This window comes from Pan troglodytes, chromosome 15, assembly GCF_028858775.2.
Source record: "Pan troglodytes isolate AG18354 chromosome 15, NHGRI_mPanTro3-v2.0_pri, whole genome shotgun sequence".
NCBI classification, from domain to species: Eukaryota; Metazoa; Chordata; class Mammalia; order Primates; family Hominidae; genus Pan; species Pan troglodytes.
In genome coordinates, this window is record NC_072413.2 from 42,236,421 (window position 1) to 42,257,803 (window position 21,383).

Below are 21,383 nucleotides of genomic sequence, written 5' to 3' on the forward strand. Positions count from 1 at the left end.
TCCCTCAGACCTCTAACAAAGTCTGTCCATGAGGAATGCTCATTTCCAGCTGGGTAAGACACTGTGCAAATGTAGGATTTCACAGTTCACCAGAAGGATTATATCACTTTCCTTTTTGGAAGAAGTCCAGACTTCATTACGAAGGTGCATCACATTGTTATACTGCAGAAAGCAACATATGGCATTATATCTCTAAACAGCTAAAAATGGACTTTCAGCTAAAAAACTTAGTTGTGAAATAAACAGTACATGTTCAGTATGTGCAAAGTTAGGAGTATAATCTATGAATTATGAACAAATATAGCAATATATAAGTACATTTTTAAACATGCCATTTTAGAAATACAATGCACAATTTATAATTGCTGGATGCTATCATTTTCTTTAATTGGTAAAGGATATTAGAGTTAAAATGTTTTGAAAGTGATCAGTAATATTGCCAAAATTCAGAAGATAAGTAATCAGACACTAGTTTTTAAAAGGTTTGTTGCAACCATAAGCTGAGTTCCATTAAAGAAGATTAAATAAAATCAGACCATCCACACAAACTTGCACTAATGGGAAAAATGAATGGATCATTAGCTGAAACAGTTATTCATATAACATTGTTAACATAAACTGTATTAGCTTTTCATGACAGCTAAATATTATTAAAAGCTAGTCAATTACACATAGCGACCTATACACTCACAGGATTGATGATTTCAATCTAAAGGGCATGGTTCTGTTGATGACTTTCTTTCAGGTCTCTGCTGCTGGAAATACTGTGTCTATTATTTCACAGTGTACCTAGAGCCACAGTGTGATGTGGCAGCCAAACAGCTTAAAGTTTTGCTCTGTACTGGATGGAGATGAAATATGCACAGTAGGAGCATAAAATAGCAGTAGTTTACCATGAAACTACCAAATTTCCACTTTTCTCTTTAAAGATATGTATAATTGTAAAGTTGGAATTGTGTAGCGTTTCTAAATACTGAGAAAAGAAATGCATGCTTATGTCCCATGTTCTCATGCTGGAGAAGAATTTAGCAATATAGTTTCTAAAATCAGGTGTGATTTCCACTTAAAGGCTGTAGTGAATGGTACTAACTTCCCAAGGAATTTAAAGTTACTAATGTCATGTATTGGTACCTTCACTTCATTTCATGTGATTTCCTGTAGTATAGTATAATTAATGGCTTGGGTATGAAAGCTGACACTTCTTCACCTTTCTCCCTCATTTATTACACTGAAATATGTAAGCATTTGTTTCCCATAGATATATCTGATGGCATCATCTCTAAATGTGAATAGAAATATTTAGTAATCTGTATATAATTCGATTTCCTTGGACTTTGCATCTCATGACCTCTCACACCATGTATATTGCTAAACTTAACACTAAACAGATCTCTCAATAAATGATTGCAAATAAATGATGATGTCATTAAATATAGGTAGTACATTCTTTACTACTAGTGTGGGGAATGCCTTAATAACTGAATTATTCACATCCAATAAGGTTAGTAGCATTTTGCTTTTACACCCTTTTGGTAAGTTCTTCACATGCCATATACAGACACATCTGCTAAGCATTTCTTTCAAATCTGAGCGCTCTTCTCTCACACTCCTTTCTAAAAGTTCCATGTCACTGGAAAGAAAACAACTATACAGAAAAATTGGAATAGTATTCCATCATGTCTCCCCACACTAGATGCACAATTACTCATAAATATACACAAGTACACACACACATAAATTCTATATGTATACCTCGAATACTTTCCCAAGCAGTCTATGCATCTAATACTGAGTTCCAATTGCTTTGTTCTTTCCTTCAGAATATAAAAAAACTTGAGAAAACATAGCATAATAACATAGATGGCAAAACCTGGCTAGAAACCTACATTTCTTCGCAATGACATTTTAATGAACCAGAAAAAAATTAAAGCAAAGAAAATTTGCTCTTACCCATAATCAGACTAATGACTTTTCCGTATATTGTTTTCAGATCATACAAGGAAGGGCTTGCTATCCTGTGATAATATTTCTTATGCAGGATAGCATAACACCACACAAGCACACAGACTTACACACACACACACAAACAGAGAGAGTTTATTAGCTGAATAATGGACTTCAGTTTAATTTACAGTTATGCAATTGGCCAAAGATTTAGTACTCCTAGTGGCTTTTCTTCAACTTTTGTTATGGCGCTGTTTGATTGTATTTATGAATGTGACCTTATATCCTGTAACAGCAGAAGAAAGTAAGATAAATTGGACTCTAAAACACACACACAATAGCAGACAGTACTGTTTAAAGATTAATAAGTGATCTCACTATAGCACTTCAACTGCCTATAGCCTAAAACTATCTTTCCTTTGGTACTTTCCAGGCAGTCCCTAAAGGACCAATAAACCAAGAGCACTAGACAGATCTGAACTCACCTATCACAGCTTTGATTATGCTCTTGTGCACTATGTGTTTCTTCTTAAAAGCATCTAATTCACTGCCTGTTCACAGCATTCATTATTTGAAGCAAAGGACACTAGGAGAAGTAAATAAAACTTTTAAAAGACATATTGTAAAGTGAATTCATTCAATTTTCCTTTCTTATGTATCAAAACCCAAAGCCTTGTATTGCTCTTAAGATGTGATTTTCACACCACTTAATTTTTTTTGCCAGATATAAAAACTGCACATTTCTAACTGAGTTTCACCTCCTAGCATCTGTGCATTGCACCAAGATGTTCAGACATCTCATCACAAGGCTTCCAAGACATCAGTACCTGGGGGACCCCACTTTGGGTCCTGAGGGCACATACTCTCTTCACAGTGGGAATCCCAGAAGGGAAGAAGCCAATGTAAAGAGTTTAGAACTCTGCCCATAGCCTACCTGTTTACCCCTCCACGCTAGGGACTTCATAATCAGAAACACTCCCGCAATGTTTGACCCTCCTTTCCAACCTCTGATCTCCAGATTTCTTCTTGAACAGCATCTACAAAGCTTCCTGTGACAGAAAATGGCTACAGAATCTATCCTGTTATTACTTAACATTAGCATGAGTAATTCATATTATGCAGTTGTAGTATTTTACAATTGTTTGACTAGCTAAAATTTATAAATGCACCCACATGAATATACTTCCATTTGCAAAACTAAATATCAGATACATAACACTAAACACTGCAAACATGAGAAAGTGTCTTTCAGCACTTGTTTCATTTTTTATGCAAAGATATTGAAAAACACAGTCAGGGCTCATTATCTTTAGCCTGAAGAAAAGGCTTGTGTAAAGACCAGATGAAAGGAGACAGCTAAAAATTAGAGTCAAACCAGATAATTCAAAGGAAACAATTTCCTTTGGTGGCTAAATGTCCTAATTTGTCTCTATTGAGGCATTAACCATGAAGTTTTCACATCATTCCTTTTGCGTGAGTTTATGCCAGCTATATGAATACAGAAAGGAGAATGGCAATGTCTACTTGTAAGCCTCAAACTGAATTTCTAATTAGTATAGTTATTTCCAATGAATTATTTACATTTTCTTCAACAATAAAGGCAGTGAAGTAATTTGTTATTTAATATTCTTTATATAATTATATTTGGGTATTGAGAGTGTCTTATCTTTTTGTTCTATTTTATGCAATGCTATTTTGAGATCTCCAACACTCTTTAGACCAAACACGGTTTTCTACCAAATGATTTTCATTTTAGTATTTCTTTTCTTTTTTTTCTTTTTTTGAGATGGAGTCTCACTCTGTCGCCCAGGATGGAGTGCAATGGCGTGACCTCAGTTCACTGCAACTTCCGCCTCCTGGGTTCAAGTGATTCTCCTGCCTCAACCTCCCGAGTAGTTGGGATTATAGGCATGCACCACCATGTCCAGCTAATTTTTGTATTTTTAGTTAGAGATGGGGTTTCACTATGTTGGCCAGGTTGGTCTTGAACTCCTGACCTTGCAATCCGCTCACCTCAGCCTCCCAAAGTGCTGGGATTACAGGCGTGAGCAACCATGCCCAGCCTCATTTTAGTATTTCTAAGACTAGAGAACACAAGAGGCAGTATAGCTTAAATAGGTACCTAATAAACAGCTATTGTTATAGAGAATATAATTTACCTTTAGAAATGATGCCTCTTAGTAGCAATTACTAGTGACACACAGTCAAGTTGTGTAAAATGATTATATTATCTATCAATCAAAACCAGTTATGTTATGACTAAAAATACTCTAATAAACATATTGATGCAGAAATGATGACTTTTGCCTTAACCAATATCTTTAAAGTTACTTTTGTCACTTTCAAACAATTTTTTTTTTTTTGAGATGGAATCTCTCTCTGTCACCTAGGCTGGAGTGTAGTGGCACAGTCTCGGCTCACTGCAACCTCCGCCTCCCAGGTTCAAGCGATTCTCCTGCCTCAGCCTCCCGAGTAGCTGGGACTAGAGGTGTGCACTGCAAAGCCCATCTATTTTTGTATTTTTAGTTGAGACAGGGTTTCACCATGTTGGCCAGGATGGTCTTGATCTCCTGACCTCATGATCCGCCTGCCTTGGCCTCCCAAAGTGCTGGGATTACAGGCGTGAGCCACCGTTTATGTCATTCCATTTTTATTTCATTTTTATGACCTTATAGTTGGGATAAAAATAAACTGAGAAAAAATAATTAATAATTTGATAGAACTGGAATGAAGCTTTGGAATTAGCACTTTAATCCTTACGAAAGCATTGAGGTGTCTGAAGTACAACATGTATTCGATGCTATCTAATGAAGATATATAACCTGTGGCAAGCAGCAGGAATTCTATTATTACCACTTGTATAAAAAGGAAAGACATCTCACTAGCTGATAACTCCCTAGCGAGTCTTTCAAAGATGACCAAGACCATTTCTTGACATGACTTATCCTGGGGAATTGCAACATCTTCGTAGCTTACATTGTGAGACATGTCATGCTCGTTTTGGCAGCACATATATGAAAAAAAAAAAGTGAGACATATCTCACAAAAAAAAAAAACACCCTGCCAAGATTCATTAAATGAGTGGTCCACTATCCATTTTTTCTAACATATATGGAAATGAATGACATAGTCCAGTTTTTTCCCCTAAATATGTCAGAGGTTGAAAGTTCTACAAATACCACAGGAATAATGAAAACAACTTCACCAAAGGCATATTTATTGAGGACACTGGTCATTAAGATACTCTGAGCTATATATGAATTACCATACAACATATTCTTCCTGAACTTATGTCAATGAAAAACTTTTGGTTACACTGAGAATCTTCTTGAGATGGAGTTTCGCTCTGTCACCCAGGCTGGAGTGCAGTGTCACAATCTCGGCTCACTGCAACCTCTGCCTCCCGGGCAGAGGAAACCATATCACTTTTTTTCACTTTGATTACTAGGAAGTACAGAGTCCAAATTAAAGATCAACCTTAAAAACCACCATGACTCTACATTTTCTGTTTATGGCCTTCCCTTTGTTGGACTGATTTTATAATAATTTTTCTTATGATTCTTTTCTATTTCATTATTATTTAATCATATACATTATTTTCACAAGCTGATTTTAATACTTAACTTGGAATATTAAATCATCTCTACTTAATTTGGAGAACAGATTATTTAAAAATGCATAACAGCAGACTAAAATATCTGAAAGATTGTCAAGTAGAAGGAGAAGCTAATGTATACTGTGCTGTGTAACAGGGGCAAATAGAATTTTAAAGAAGCATGTGCTAGATAGATGTGAGCAAGAATTTTCTAATAATTCTTCAGGTCCCAAATGTAATGGGTTTCCCTGATAAGCTGTGGAGCCTTTAACACTGCACAAATTTAATCAGAGGCTAACTAACTATCCATCTGGCATGTTAACAAAAGTTTCTGAATTGGAAGAAAGGTTAAACTAGAAGCCCTCAAAAATCTCTTCCATTCTGCGATTCTATAATTAAATATGCTATACTTAATGAGCCATTTGTTATCTTCATAGGGTGAGTAACTCATGGCACAAGTTTCCCTGCTGTCTTTCTGCCAGGTCTAGAAATCAAATTAAATTAAATCTATCACCATATAAAACTACGGATAAAGAAAAGTTATGTCATAATGACTTGAAGAGTCTTGAAGTTTGAATATTGACTTAAAAACTTCAGTTTTATTGCCAGCAAGAATTCATAGCCTGTACATATCGCAAAACCAATACTCTAAATATGAGGGATCAAAACAGGAGAAACATTGTGATGCCATGCAAATTAAAGTATGACAAGGGTTTAACAAAATATATTGTAATGTTCTAAATATTAAAAAGTAGACAATTCATCATATTACAGATATATATATATATTTTATGCTTTAAGTTCTAGGGTACATGTGCACAACGTGCAGGTTTGTTACATGTGTATACATGTGTCATGTTGGTGTGCTGCACCCAGTAACTCGTCATTTACATTAGGTATACCTCCTAATGCTTTCCCTCCCCCATCCCCCCACCCCACGACAGGCCCACCGCATGTTCTCACTCATAGGTGGGAATTGAACAATATTACAGATATATTTTTAAACTACGTCCTATAATGAGAAACACTGTAAAGATTCCTGTCACCAGAAAGGTATACATATTTGTTTGGGGAGGCATTGAAATTCACTGTAAGCCAGTAAACTAAATTGAAATGGCATATTTAATACCTGCACATATCTATCATTATATTTATGCAATATAAGAAAGATAAAAGAATCATGAATTTGCTAAATTAATCACTGAGGTGAATCACCTTAAGTGAATGAACTATCGTATATAAATATTTTAAGTGGACAAACAACTTTACAGGTAAATAAAACAAATTTTTGCTTCCTTTCACATTTGGTAGTCTCAGAAAGGTATACTTATTGTTATTTTTGTTAGAAATAAATTGAAAAAGGTTTGAAAAAGTAATATTACTTAAAGGTACATAACAAAAAGTTAAATAACCAGAGCAAAATATGCAATTTCCAAGTATTCAAGCTATTAAAAATTCCAAGATTACACAATTACAAAATTTTAAGCCCTAATGCCAACGGGATTTTGACTAAACAAAGAAAGAATGAATCAAGAATGATTGGGAAAAAGTGAAAACAAATCCAAACTAAAGATCAAGTTGAAGAATGCCAATTGAAACATGTGACTGTTGATATTAAGGACAGGAATGGCAGACACCGTATATTTTTAAATTTTGCAGTGGATGGTATTTGTTTCTTGGGGAAATAGTTACGCTCAAACCCAATACAAGTCTAAAAGAGTCTGGTGGCTATCAGCATCTTTAACTGGTATGAATTCCAACGTCCCTGATTTTTTAAAGTCAAGTGTCTCCTGCCTTAAGCCTACCCCAAAAAGACAGGCTCTGCAGCCCTGCCTAGGAAATGGCCATGATACCTGAACTCATTGCAAACACTGTTCAATAAACGCCTACAAATTACAGCTCTCTTCCCCAAATTTGGCATCTAAATACAAGAACAACAAGATCTTAGAAAAACATCTTAAGGACTGGGACCTTGTACCTACAATTTAAAAAAACATATTGGAACCAGATAGTAACAGCATTTGTAAGATAGCAACGTAATAGAGGTTTATAAGCAGATAACATAAAACTCAGTTTCCATTAGAGGTTTATTTTCATTATAAAATATTTTAGACAAAAATGCAAAGAATAAAAAGTAGCACACAGTCTCGTACCTACCAAACAGATTTGGCAAATGTTAACATCTTGCCATGTTTGCTTCTGGTTTATATTGTTTTCTAAGAGTACAATTTAAAAGATGCACACAAAAGCCATCATCCATACCATTCTCTTTCCCATTTCAGCAAGGGGTAGGCAATACCTGAAGTTACTGTTTTTCATGCAAATCAATACAGATATGTTTGTATCACTATGTATTACATATTATAGTTATGTATAGTTATTTAATATATACCTATTTCAAGTGTACTTTAATTATAATATACCATGTGTATTGTTCTGAAACTTATTTTTCTGTTAAGCATTATTATTCTTGGGGTTTTCATTTTGAAATTTGTACCCCTAGTTTATTTCTTTAATTTTTATTTTTTGGAGACAGAGTCTCACTCTGTCACCAGGCTGGAGTGCAGTGGCACAATCTTGGCTCACTGCAACCTCCATCTCCCGGGTTCAAGCGATTCTCCTGCCTCAGCCTCCCCAGTAGCTGAGACTACAAGTGCGCTCCACCATGCCCATCTAATTTCTGTATTTTTAGTAGAGACTGGGTTTCACCATGTTGACCAGGATGGTCTCGATCTCTTGACCTTGTGATCTGCCTGCCTCAGCCTCCCAAAGTGCTGGGATTACAGGTGTGAGCCACTGCGCCCGGCCACTTCTAGTTTATTTATTTTAACTTCTCTATGGTATTCAATTATATGACATCTCCATTGCCCTATTACCTATATATTGTTTGTAACTTTTTACTATGAAAAAATGCTGGTAGAAGAAACAACCTACAGTATTCAAGAAAATATTTGCAAACTATACATCTGATAAGGGGTTAATATAAAAAACACATAAGGATCTCCTGCTACTCAACAGCAAGAAAACAAATAATCTGATTAAAAAATGGACAAAGAATCTGATTAAATATTTCACAAAAGAAGACATACAAATGGCCAACAGGTATATGAAAAAAAATTCAACATCACTAATGATGAGAAAAACGCAAATTATAACCACCTCAGACCTGTTAGAATGGCTACAGTAAAAAAGATAAAAGATGCCAAGTTCTGGTCAGGATGTGGAGAAAAGGGAAACCATGTACATTGTTGATGGAAATGTAAATTAATATAGCCACTATGGAAAACAGCATAGAGATCTCCCAAAACACCAAAAACAGAACTACCATATGATCCAGCAATCTCACTGCTATGTTATATATGCAAAGGAAATGAAGTCACTATCTCAAAATAATATCTGCACACCCATGCTTATTGTAGTATTATCTATAATACCCAACATATGGAATCAGCCTAAGTGTCTATCACAAAAAAGAATGAATTTTTAAAGTGTGGTATTTATAAAAATGGAATACTATACAGCCTTAAAAAAGAAAATCCTGTCATTTGCAACAATATGGATGAACCTGGAAGACAATGTGTTAGATGAAATATGCCAAGCACAGAAAGATAAATACTTCATAATGTCACTTATATATGGAAACTAAAATTGGCAAACTCATAGAAGCAGAGCAAAATGGTCATTACCAGAGTTTCGGGAGGATGGAGAAGAGAGGGGAAAGAAAACTGAGATGTTGGTCAAAAGACACAAAATTTCAATTACATATAAGGAAGAAGTTCAAGGAACAAGAGAGCCATTGTACAACATGGTGACTATAGTTAATAACCATGTATCATATTATTGAAAATTACTAAGAGATTAGCTTTAAGTGTTCTTACACCAAAAAAATATAAGTATGTGAGGTAATACATATGTCAATTGGTGTTACTTAGTCATTTCACAATGTACACATATATCAAAACATCATGTTATACACCATACATTCCTTTTAAAATGTGGCAATATTATTCTCTATATTTTCACGTGAACATGAGCTAGAACTCGTGTGTATGTGTGTGTGTGGGTGTGTGTGTGTGTGTGACAGAGAGAGAGAGAGACAGAGAGAAAGAGAAGTGGAGTCACTGAGATACAAATTTGCAAAGCTAGCCATTACCAACTTGTTCTTTAAAACAGTAATTGCAATTTAAACTCTACTGATGCTGCAGGAAAGTGTCCTGTTTCCACATTTTTGTAACACTTAATTTTATCAAATATAAATACAAATACCTTTCATTGTATTTGTATGAGCATTCCTGATTTTGTCTTCTGTGGTTTGCTTGCTTGTGGTCTTTGCACAATTGTGGGAATTCCTACTGTAATAGTCCATGCTCACATGGCAAATAAAGACATACCTGGTACTGGGTAATTCATAAAGGAAATGAAGTTTACTAGATTCACAGTGCCACATGGCTAGGGAGGCCTCACAATCATGGTGGAAGGTAAATGAGGAGCAAAGTCATGTCTTACATGGCTGCAGGCAAAGAGAGCATGAGCAGGGGACCTCCACTTTACAAAACCATCAGATCTCATGAGACTTATTCACTATCACGAGAACAGCATGGGAAAGACCTGCCCCTATGATTCAATTACCTCCTACTGAGTCCCTCCCATGACATGTGGGAATTACGGGAGCTACAATTCAAGATGAGATTTAGGTAGGGACACAGCCAAACTATATCACCTATAAATAGTTTTCCTTTGTGATTCAATCTTTAAAAATATTTCATCCACATCCGTGGTTTGTCTTTTAACTTTGTTTTTGGGATCTCTGGTTATATAGGGAATTTTAATATTAATGAACTTAATGAAACATTTTCTATTATATTTTGTGCTTTTTATGTCTTAAATACTTCCTTATCTTGATAAAAACAGATATATTAAAATTATTCTCTGATAATTTTCACTAAAAATTTTAATATTCAGCTTTTCAAATTTATGACTTTAAGTATTTAGTATAAGATACAGATCTAACTTTATCCTTTTCCTACTCACAGTCCCCATCCCTGCTCCTTTTCTTGAATAGGCTATTCATTTCCAAATTATTTAACTGTTTGTTATACCAAGTTCCATATATTATGCTCTCTATTCTGTCACATTATCTCACTTTTCTTCCCTGCACTGTAAAATTCTTAATGTCTATTAAGACTAGCACAAACATTCTTCTTCTCCATCAAAACCCTCTTAACACATATTTTATAGAAGCTCAGTTATACAAGGTGATTTCAAATGGTGCAGGCTCACTGCTACATGGATTTTTTTCAATAAAAGTAACACCACATGTGCCTTATTTTACTGTCTCCCACTCTACCTCTTGCATGTCCTTCATCTCTGCTATCCCTGAGAAAGCAAGACCAACTCCTCCTCTTCCTTTTCATCCTCAGCCTATTCAAAGTGCAGATGATGAGGATGAAGACCTTTATATTGATCCATTTTCATTTAATGAATACTAAATATATTTTTTATTTCTTGTAATTTTCTTTCTTTTTTTTTTTTTCGAAATGGAGTCTCGCTCTATTGCCGAGGCTGGAGTGCAGTGGCGTGATCTCAGCTCACTGCAAGCTCCGCCTCCCGGGTTCACGCCATTCTCCTGCCTCAGCCTCCCGAGTAGCTGGAACTAGAGGTGAGCCATGCTCGGCTAATTTTTTGTATTTTTAGTAGAGACGGGGTTTCACCGTGTTAGCCAGGATGGTCTCGATCGCCTAACTCGTGATCCGCCCGTCTCGGCCTCCCAAAGTGCAGGGATTACAGGCGTGAGCCACCGTGCCCAGTCTATTTCTTATAATTTTCTTAATAACATCTCCTTTTCCCAGTAGACTTTATAATTAGAATACAGCATATAGTACATATAACATATAAAATATGTGTTAATCAACTGTTCATGTTTCAGTAGAGCTTCTGGTTAACAGTAGGCTATTAGTAAAGTTTTGGAGGAGTCAAAATTTAGACATGTATTTTCAACTACCTGGGAGTTTAGTGTAGTGTCCCTAACCCCTGTATTGTTCAAGAGTCAAATGTTAATACTTTTTTATTAAACTTATGATCTCTCTTTCAACAAATTATTCAGATTTTAAAATGTCCTAAGATTTTTCTTTATTTTTTAAGTTTTCCATGATTGATACTTTATTGTATTTCATTGTGGTCTGAGATCACGTTCTCTATACCACAAATTCTTTACTATTTTTTGATACTCTTTATGACTGGTATTTGGGCAATTTTGAAATTGCCAAAAATAATTTTACTCTATTTTCTGGATACCAAAGGTCTGATAAAACAAGTTTACTAATTATTTTATCTTCTTTATTCTATTAGTTTAATTTTTATTTTCAGAGAAAAGAGAAAAGTTGTTACATCTTCCAATATGATGTTGAATTTATAGGTTTCTCTTTCTAATTATAATTTTATATACATACTACATGCATATCTCTTTATAGAGATATACAATGTACACACACATATTTTTTCACACAGACACACATATGTGTAGCTATTGTTTTCACAACTTCAAATTTAAGATTTTCATATAATTAATCCTTGCATAATGGCTCTTACCTTTAATAATTGCCTTTCTCTTTAATATCTCTGTCTCCTAAAAATAATATGGATGTTACACATTTTTTCTTTGTTTTGATTAGTATTTGAAATGTGTTTGTTAGTTTTTTATTTCAGGATTTATTTGTTATTTGTTTTAGCTGAGTCTCTTTGTAGTTCACATACAGCTGGGCTTCTACAATGTATATGGGCATTTCTATCCTTTAACAATCAAGTTTAATTCATTAGTATTTTGTGATATCTGATATCTTATTTGGTGTCTCCTATTTCTGATTTTTAAATTTTTTCTCTTTTTAATTAGTTTTTAATAAAGATGCCATGAAAAGTCAATAAGATGAAAAAATAGGCATTTCAAATGGTACTGGAATGATTGAATATTCACATGCAAAAGCTGGACCCCATCTCACACTATATACAAAAATTAACCCAATATGGAATGGTGACCTAAAAGAGGACTAAAACTATAAAAATCTTAAAAGAAAACAAATGTGTAAATCTTTGTACTTTTGAATTAAACAATGGTTTCTTAGATATGACACTGAAAGCACATACAACAAAAAAGATAAACTGGGCTTCATCAAAATTGAATACATTTGTGCTGCAAAGGTCAGCATCAAGAAAGAGAAAAGACAAACCATAGAATGGGGAATAAATGTTGACAAATCATATGTCTGATAAAAGATTTGTATTGAGAATACATAAAGAACTCATACAAATCAATAACACAAAGACAAATACCCAATTGTAAATGGGCAAAGGATCTGAATAGACATTTCTCCCAATAAAATATGCAAATTACCAAAATGCACATAAAAGAATGCTCAATATTAATAACCACCAGAGAAATGCAAATCAAAACTACAATGAGATATCGCTTCTCATCCAGTAAGATGGATATAATACAAAATACAGATAATAACAAGTGTTGGTGAGGATGTGGACATGTTGGAACCCTTGTGCGTCGTTGATGGGACTGTAAAATGGTGCAGCAGCTTGGGAAAAAAATGTGGCAATTTCTCAAATAATTGAACATAGAATTACCATTTGACCCAAGTTTCCACTTCTATCTATATATCCAAGAGAAATAAAAATGTATATCCATACAAAACTTGTACAAGAATATCCACATTTGCATTACTTATAATAACCAAAAAGTGGAAACAACCAAAATGCTCATGAATTAATGGATAAATAAAATATAGTATAACCAGAACATTATGCATTATTCAGCAATAAAAAGAAATGAAGTACTGACATATGCTGCATGATGGATGAACCTTGAAGCTAAATGAAAAAAGCCAGTAACAAAAGGACACATATTGAGTGATTCAATTTCTATGAAATGTCTACAACAGACAAATATATAGACACAGAAAGTACATTAGTGTGGGAAAGGGATGGGAGCAACTGAGAGCTAAAGACATGGGACTTTTCCTCAATGTAATAAAAATTTTCTAAAATTTATCGTAGCTATGGTTGTTCAACTCTGTGAATTTACTAAAAATCATTCAGTTGTACAGTTTAAATAAGCAAATTATGATATGTAAATTGTATCTTAATAAAACTGTTACCAGGGCAAAAAATAAAGAAAAGAAAGCAGGGAATGAAAGTAATAGATAAATGGAAAAGAATCCGGTGGAAAAAAGCAATAGTAATCACAGAAATAAGAGCAAAAATTAAGAGGCAGTGTCTTATTGAAAAGTTGATTTGAAAAATAGTTCGTGGGGAATTAAACATTAATATATCTCTTTCATAGACTTTATGAATAAGTGGTATTGATTGTTACACTTGGATTTTAAAGGATATTTAGAGTTAAAACAAATGTCTTTAAGTAAAATTTTACCTATTATTTTATTTGACTAGATGCTATTAAAAAGTCACTGGAAATGAGGATAAGATTAGGATATATTCAACATATATTTATTGAGCACCTATCATCTGCCAGTCAGTGTTCTAGGCACAACAGTGAACAAAACTTATGAATTACCTCTCATATGGAGCCTATATCCCAGAGAAGAATGACAAATAAAAAAAAATGAATGAATGAATGAATGAATGAAAAAAATGTATGGGTAGTATCTAAGGAAGTAAAAATGTTATCAATGAAAATTCAGCAAATTAAGGTGATGTAAGGAATAGTAAATAAGATATTACTTTACGCAGAGGAGTAAGGTCTTTTTGATAATGAGATAATAGACAAATACCTTACAGAAATGAAGACCTGAGCTAAATGAATTTTCTTTTCTTTTATGCGAAGAAGAGATGAGAGCCTCACAAGCATAAGAAACAAAAATACACTGAAGAAAAGTGGAAGTTGGAAAATTAGTATTGCAGTAATTCACAAGAGAGGATGATGGCTTGGATGGGCATGCAAAGATTGGAAATGCAATAACATGGTTAGGGCTTAGATATATTTTAAGGCTGAAACCAACAGTTTATGCTGGCGTTTGAGTATTTATGGGTCACTGTAGAATTTTGGCCTGAACAATTGTTAGAATAGAGCTACTATTTTTAGATATGAATATAAATGAGGGTTTCAAAGTAAAAATCAATAATTGTTTTGGATATGTTAAGTTTGAGTTGCCTATTCAACTGCAAGTTGAATTTATGTGTTTGAAGTTCAGAGAAGAGTTAATACTAAGGACATGTATTTGAGAGTCATCTACATGTGGATGAGATGTACATGTACATTACTGGATGAGATCAATTAGAAAACTACTGATACAGAAAAGATGTATGAGGACTGAGTCCGGTGTCTCTTTAGTGCTTAGACGTCTGGTCAATAAAGACAAACCAGAACAAGTACTAAAGGAGAGAATCCAATGACATAGGAGGAGAAACAAGAGTTTTTCTGGAGGTCAGGTAAAGAAATGGTTGCAAGAAACTGATTTATGTCAGTTATGTCAGTTAGTTATGTCGAATGTTACTTATGTCCAGTTACATGAGGTTTAAGATATATCATTAGATTTAGCCACATGGAAACTACTGGTAATCTTGAAACCAGTGGTTTTTGTGCAGGGATAGACATGAAAACCTAGATGGATTAAGGAAAGTGGTAATAGTGAATGTAGGCATTTTGAGGAATTTTGCCATAAAAGTGAGCAAAGAAAAGAGGAATTGGCTGAAAGTGTATGTGAAATATATGTTGAGAAATATGATAGTATACTTGTACAGCAATGGGAATTTCCCAGTAGGAAGAGAATAATTGATGATGGAGGGGAAAGCAGATAACAGTACAGACAAATGAGAATGAAAAGTGAGAATGTGAGTTGTTGTGTGAACTTGATCATATATTTAAATGCCAGCTATCCTCTTATTTTTTTTAAAAAAAAATTAGATTAAACTTCCTTGAATCCTCAAAGTAAAAATGATAGCATAACAACCTTAGAAAGGTTTAAGCTTTCGAAATGTCTTACCTTCATCCCACTTTGCAAAGATTTTCAGCATAAGCTGTTCTCTTTCAATGTACTCTATGCTCTTGCCCTCTGGCTTATCTAATCTAAACATGTTTCTGTTAAACTCTACCATAACCCCTAACAGAGAATTGAATGACATTTATTCAAGCCTCAGCACCAGATTAAGATGCCGGAAGTTATGCTAGAAAATGTTACTTTTTTTTTCCTGTGTGCTTTGAAGCCAGATAATTTAGCTTCAGGCAATCAAAGCATATTTCTCTTCAAGGCTGATTTTTCCAAAAACAGCTGTTTGTATTCTCAAGCTGAATCTGTGTGTGAGTCATTAGCACAGTGTTTACAAGTTTGCTTTTTTTCTGTATGGCTTCTGTAAAACTGTATTACGGCTTAAATTTTCTATCTAAACATTTTCCTATATTAATTCCTTCTCTGATGTGGGAATACATGAAGCATGAATTCAATCATCTACCCAATCAGATCTTCCTGTTGTTTAACATTAAATATTTCAAAATGTATCACATCCCCCTTTATTACGCTTGAAATTAATAATGCAATATCCAGGAAAACTTACTTTTTCACACAACTAATAATTAGATGGTGAATTTAAACAATGATTGATGAGTTTGGGCACTTTACAGAGTTAGGATTAACTTCAGGGACAAATTATTTTCCTGTACAACATCACTCATGCCACTGCTGTAAGCCACCATCATTAATCCTAGCAATCGATTGTTCATCTTTTTGATCCCTACCATAAAAATGTTTCATTTAAGACCTCCTAAGTTCTAATTTGAGAATCTAGGAACACACAAAAATATCAATATCAATATCAATAGGATTACTGTCAAAGTTTGGATATTTATTCCACATTGAAGTTACTTTTGTGTATGGTATGAGGAAGGGATCAAACAATCGTGTTCCTTGATCTGAAATCAAAGACCAAATAACTGTTCCCCATGCAGCCAGTATACAATGGAGGTACAGAGACCATATAACTATAATAAAGGCTTTAACTTGGAAAATGGAACAATGGGAAATCTAGCCAATCTAGCAAGGGTTCCAATAGCCACTTGTTGTAACATTCTGAAATGCCTTTGGAAAAATCATTCAAGGATGCCCTACTATAGGATGAAAAATATTATTCAAATAATTCACACTATGTTCCTTGAGAAGAGCTACTTAGTCCATTGTCCTACTTGGTTCTTGGCAGAACCTTAATCTACCTCATGGTTTTACAGTACAAGCCTTTTAAAAACTTCACAGACTTCTTATCTAGTTGAATCCAGCAAATCCCATAACTTTATGTATAGTATTTTCTAGACTTGTTAGATTTTTCTAATATCTCTGCTTTGTTGTCCCCTTGATACTTTTGTTTCTCAACTTCATTGCAGGTCTCTGCACCATCTCAGGATTTAATGGAAAAACTAGAAATTTAGTCTCTTTTCCTTAAGCTATTTCTTCTAATTAAAAAGATTTATTGGAACCACCTTCTTAGTTGGACCTTGCCACTCAGACACCTTAGTTGATTTAGAGGTTTTAACAAAATGAGTGTATCAGCCATTCCCTTGATTTAAATATTCCCTTGTTGCTAAGGACTAATCCATTTTTATTAGCCAGAGAATCTCACCATTTTATCATTTTACTGCTTGAGGTTAAGAAGCAGATACCTTTTCATCTCTAGAAATCCCCAAATTTCTGATCTTTATCTATTCTCTTTCTTATCAACCTTCAAGATAATGACAGCAATTTATTTTCTGGGCTTATATCTTCTTGGTAATTTCTTACGAAATGTAGCTAATAGCTAATTAGCACTAACATATAATTTTATTAATATAAAATATGCTATTTTTCCAACTTATTTTCTTAGATTTAAATGCTCATTAAGTATATTGTATGCCCTTCAAATTACTGTAATGTTCAGTCTTTCCAATTACTTCTCCATTGAAAATCATATAATGCCATCATTCCAGTCTCCGGAAACAAAAAACTGAAGCTACTGTAAGTGAGCACTAACATAATAAAAACCTATGATAGCAGTAACTTACGGTAGTTTAGTATTTTTTATGAACTAAAAAAAATAGGACAGTGCAGGTTATACTATAGTAAAAACAACACTGGGCTGGGTGCAGTGGCTCACACCTGTAACCCCAGCACTTTGGGAGGCTGAGGCGGGTGGATCACCTGAGGTCAGGAGTTTCAAACCAGCCTGGTGAACATAGTGAAACCCTGTCTCTACTAAAATACAAAAATTAGCTGGGTGTGGTGGCAGGTGCCTGTAATCCCAGATACTTGGGAAGCTGAGGCAAGAGAATCACTTGAACCCGGGAGGCGGAGGTTGCAGTGAGCCAAGATCGCACCATTGCACTTCAGCCTGGGTGACAGAGAGAGACTCTGTCTCAAAAAAAACAAAAAACAACACACAAAAAACACTGAAATCTCTGTAATTTCAAAAAAGTTTATTTCTTACTCAGTTTATATCTTCAATGTGTTCAATGTGGTTCATTGGAAATACTTACTCCACCAGGGACATTGACTAGTGGACATTCTATATATTCTCACATACTTCAACGAGTTCCAAAGAAAGGGAAAAAATTTAGGGAATCACATATTGCTCTAAAAGGCTTCATTAGTCAAAGTAAGTCATGTACTGTATTAATCTACTCTCACACTGCTATAAAAAACTGCCTAAGACTGGGTAATCTATAAAGAAAGAGGCTTAATTGACTCACAGTTCCACAAGTCTACAGAGGCCTCTGAAAACTTACAGCCATGGTGGAAGAGGAAGCAAACATGCCCTTCTACACATGGTGGCAGGAGGGAGAAGAATGAGAGCCTAGTGAAGGGGGAAGCCCCTTAGAAAACCACCAGATCTTTTGAGAACGTATTCACTATCATGAGAATAGCATGGGGGAAACCACCAACCAATATCATTCTTAGCTCATTAGTTCAACCAAAACATGGCAAACAAACCTTAAAACAGGAACAAAGTAGGAAACTAGGAGACCAAGAAACACATGAAAAGAATAAGGCATCTTGGCCAGGCATTGTGGGTCACGCCTGTAATCCAAGCACTTTGGGAGGCCAAGGCAGGTAGATCATGAGGTCAGAAGTTCAAGACCAGCCTGACCAACACGGTGAAACCCCATCTCTACTAAAAACACAAAATTAGCCACCTGTGGTGGTGCGCACCTGTAGTCCCAGCTACTCGGGAGGCTGAGGCAAGATAATTGCTTGAACCCGGAAGACAGAGGTTGCAGTGAGCTGAGATCACACCACTGCACTCCAGCCTGGGCAACGAAGTGTGACTCCGTCTCAAAAAAATAAAAATAAATAAAACATCTTTTGTGATGTAATGGTAAGTTTCTGTAACCCCAAGTCTAGTTTCAATATGTGCCTTTAGAATAGGGACAATTAGCTGGTGGAAAATCAAACACAGATCTGACTATACTCCTGGCATAACCTGACCTTTTGTCATACTGAAGATGAAGCCAGTACATGCAGTCATTTAATTTCAATTAAGGTTCACATCACAATTGTCATAGTTTCTCTGGATAGGTTTTGAAGGAGTTACTAAATGAAATTATTGGATTCTGTTTTCAACCAGGGCTGTAGTCCCAAAGTTTAAGTTATGATGAGTATATAAATTCTTTGTAGACCATAGGGTTTTAGTGCATGATTCTCTTTACAAATGATCAACTCCCACATATTGCTATGTAACACACTACCTAAAAGTCAATGGTTTATAACAGTAAGTCTTTTATTATTGCTGAAGAATCTGCAAATCAGCTGAGTGGTCACCTTGGTCTCAATTATATTTGTGCATCAGCAATGGGTCATAGAGGATCTCTACTGATCTTAATTGGCCTTCTCAAGTCTTTGAGGATAGGCTGATTGTTGGCTGGTCCATGATGGCCTCATCTCTCTCAGATGAATCTCTTTCATGCCTCAAATATGTACGATCATTCTTATGGTAGAGGGAGAAGTGCAGGTGAACAAGAATTGCTTTCTTGAGACAAAGACTAAGAATTAGTACACATTTAATTCCACTCTATTCTATTGGCCAAAATAAGTCAGAAGGCAAGCCCAAGTTCAAAGAGAGTGGAAAAAACTCTATCTCTCTAGTGAGAGGAACTGCAAAATCACACAAAGCATGTAGCTATAAAAAAAGGTGAAAAAACATGGCCATTTTACACTCTATCACCACTTTTAAACTTTAATGCACAGAACATTGCCTCAAATGTTTTTCCCTTGTAGGTGTGTTAAATTTCACCTAAGAACAAAAAGGACACTGAAAAATTCCAACTTCATATATTCATGTGGTTTACTTCCAAACAATAATCTCAAGTGGGCTTATCATGATTAATTACTTAAGACCTCATGAAGCCTTTTGATTTTAGAAACCCAGGGATTGCACCTATCATAGTGGAGTGATTGTTTTTGTCAACCAACTGATAAGTGGAGACTCTTTCTTCCTCTTAGGTTGAGATAGCAAAAAAAATCATTATTAATAATTATACATTTTAATTCTCTCACTATAGAATTTAAGTTTATTCAGAATATCAATAAGGAAACATATTAATTTTAAAAGCAAGTTGAGGCCAGGCGCAGTGGCTCACGCCTGTAATCCCAGCACTTTGGGAGGCCGAGGTGGGCAGATCGTGAGGTCAGGAGATCTAGACAAGCCTGGCCAATATGGCGAAACCCTGCCTCTACTAAAAATACAAAAATTAGCCAGGTGTGGTGGCAGGCGCCTGTAATCCCAGCTACTCGAGAGGCTGAGGCAGAAGAATCGCTTGAACCCAGGAGGCAGAGGTTGCAGTGACCCAAGATTATGCCATTGCACTCCAGCCTGGGTGACAGAGTGAGACTCCACCTGAAAAAAAAAAAAAAAAAAAAAAAAAAGCAAGTTGAACCTGGCTTTTGGAGCAAAACCAATGGAATAGTAACATGAAATGAAAGGAAATAAAGTAAGAATTGTGTATATTTGTTCATTAACAAATAATGAAGGGCTTGGGGCCCCAAAGGTACTTAAACAAGGAAGGGAAAGAAGATCACAGAAAAAATACAATAAAATTATGCTCACAGGGACAATCCATAGCCAAGAAACTATTGAAAAACATTCAAAGCTACAGATAGAGAGTCGATACTAAATGCAATTTGAAACCCTCAGCTTGAAAACAAAGACAGCCAGCTGGTTGGGAAAAAAATTCAGAAAGATTTGAGAAGGAAAACTAAGAAGATTGGTTTAAAATACTTCAAGCAGTATTTGATTGTGTTCATGGTAACACTTTTTGTTGTTTTATTGTTTGTTTGTTTTTTTCTGGTAGTTTTGTTTTGTTTTAATTTTTGTGAGAAAACTATATATATATACATATATATATATGTATCTCATGGGGGAATATGGTCAGAAAATTTATGAAGTTAGATCTTTTAAGAATGCACATTAAAGTTGAAACATCCTAAAGCGACTCATGCAGAGCAAAAACAGATGAAATCCTTGTCTAAGTTATATTCTATGTAGAATCATCCAAATCAATGGTGACAGGGTTGGTAAGATTTGCGTCTTATTGTCTTCATATCTTACCATGGAACACACTTCAGGGGAGAATCTACAGAAACCTAACAGGAAAAGAAATGTCTGAAGTCTAGAGCAAAGGGGAAATAAAGGAAAGCAAGCATTATTACCTAGCCTTTCACATAGTAGAGAAAGAAAAATGAACACGTTAAAACGCACATTAAAGCTTTAAAACCCAAATTTCCCTTTTTTAAGTGATTGAAAGCATACAGAATAAAACACTAGAGACATATGCCATTGATACAGAGAAAGAAGTGTTGCGCAGAAG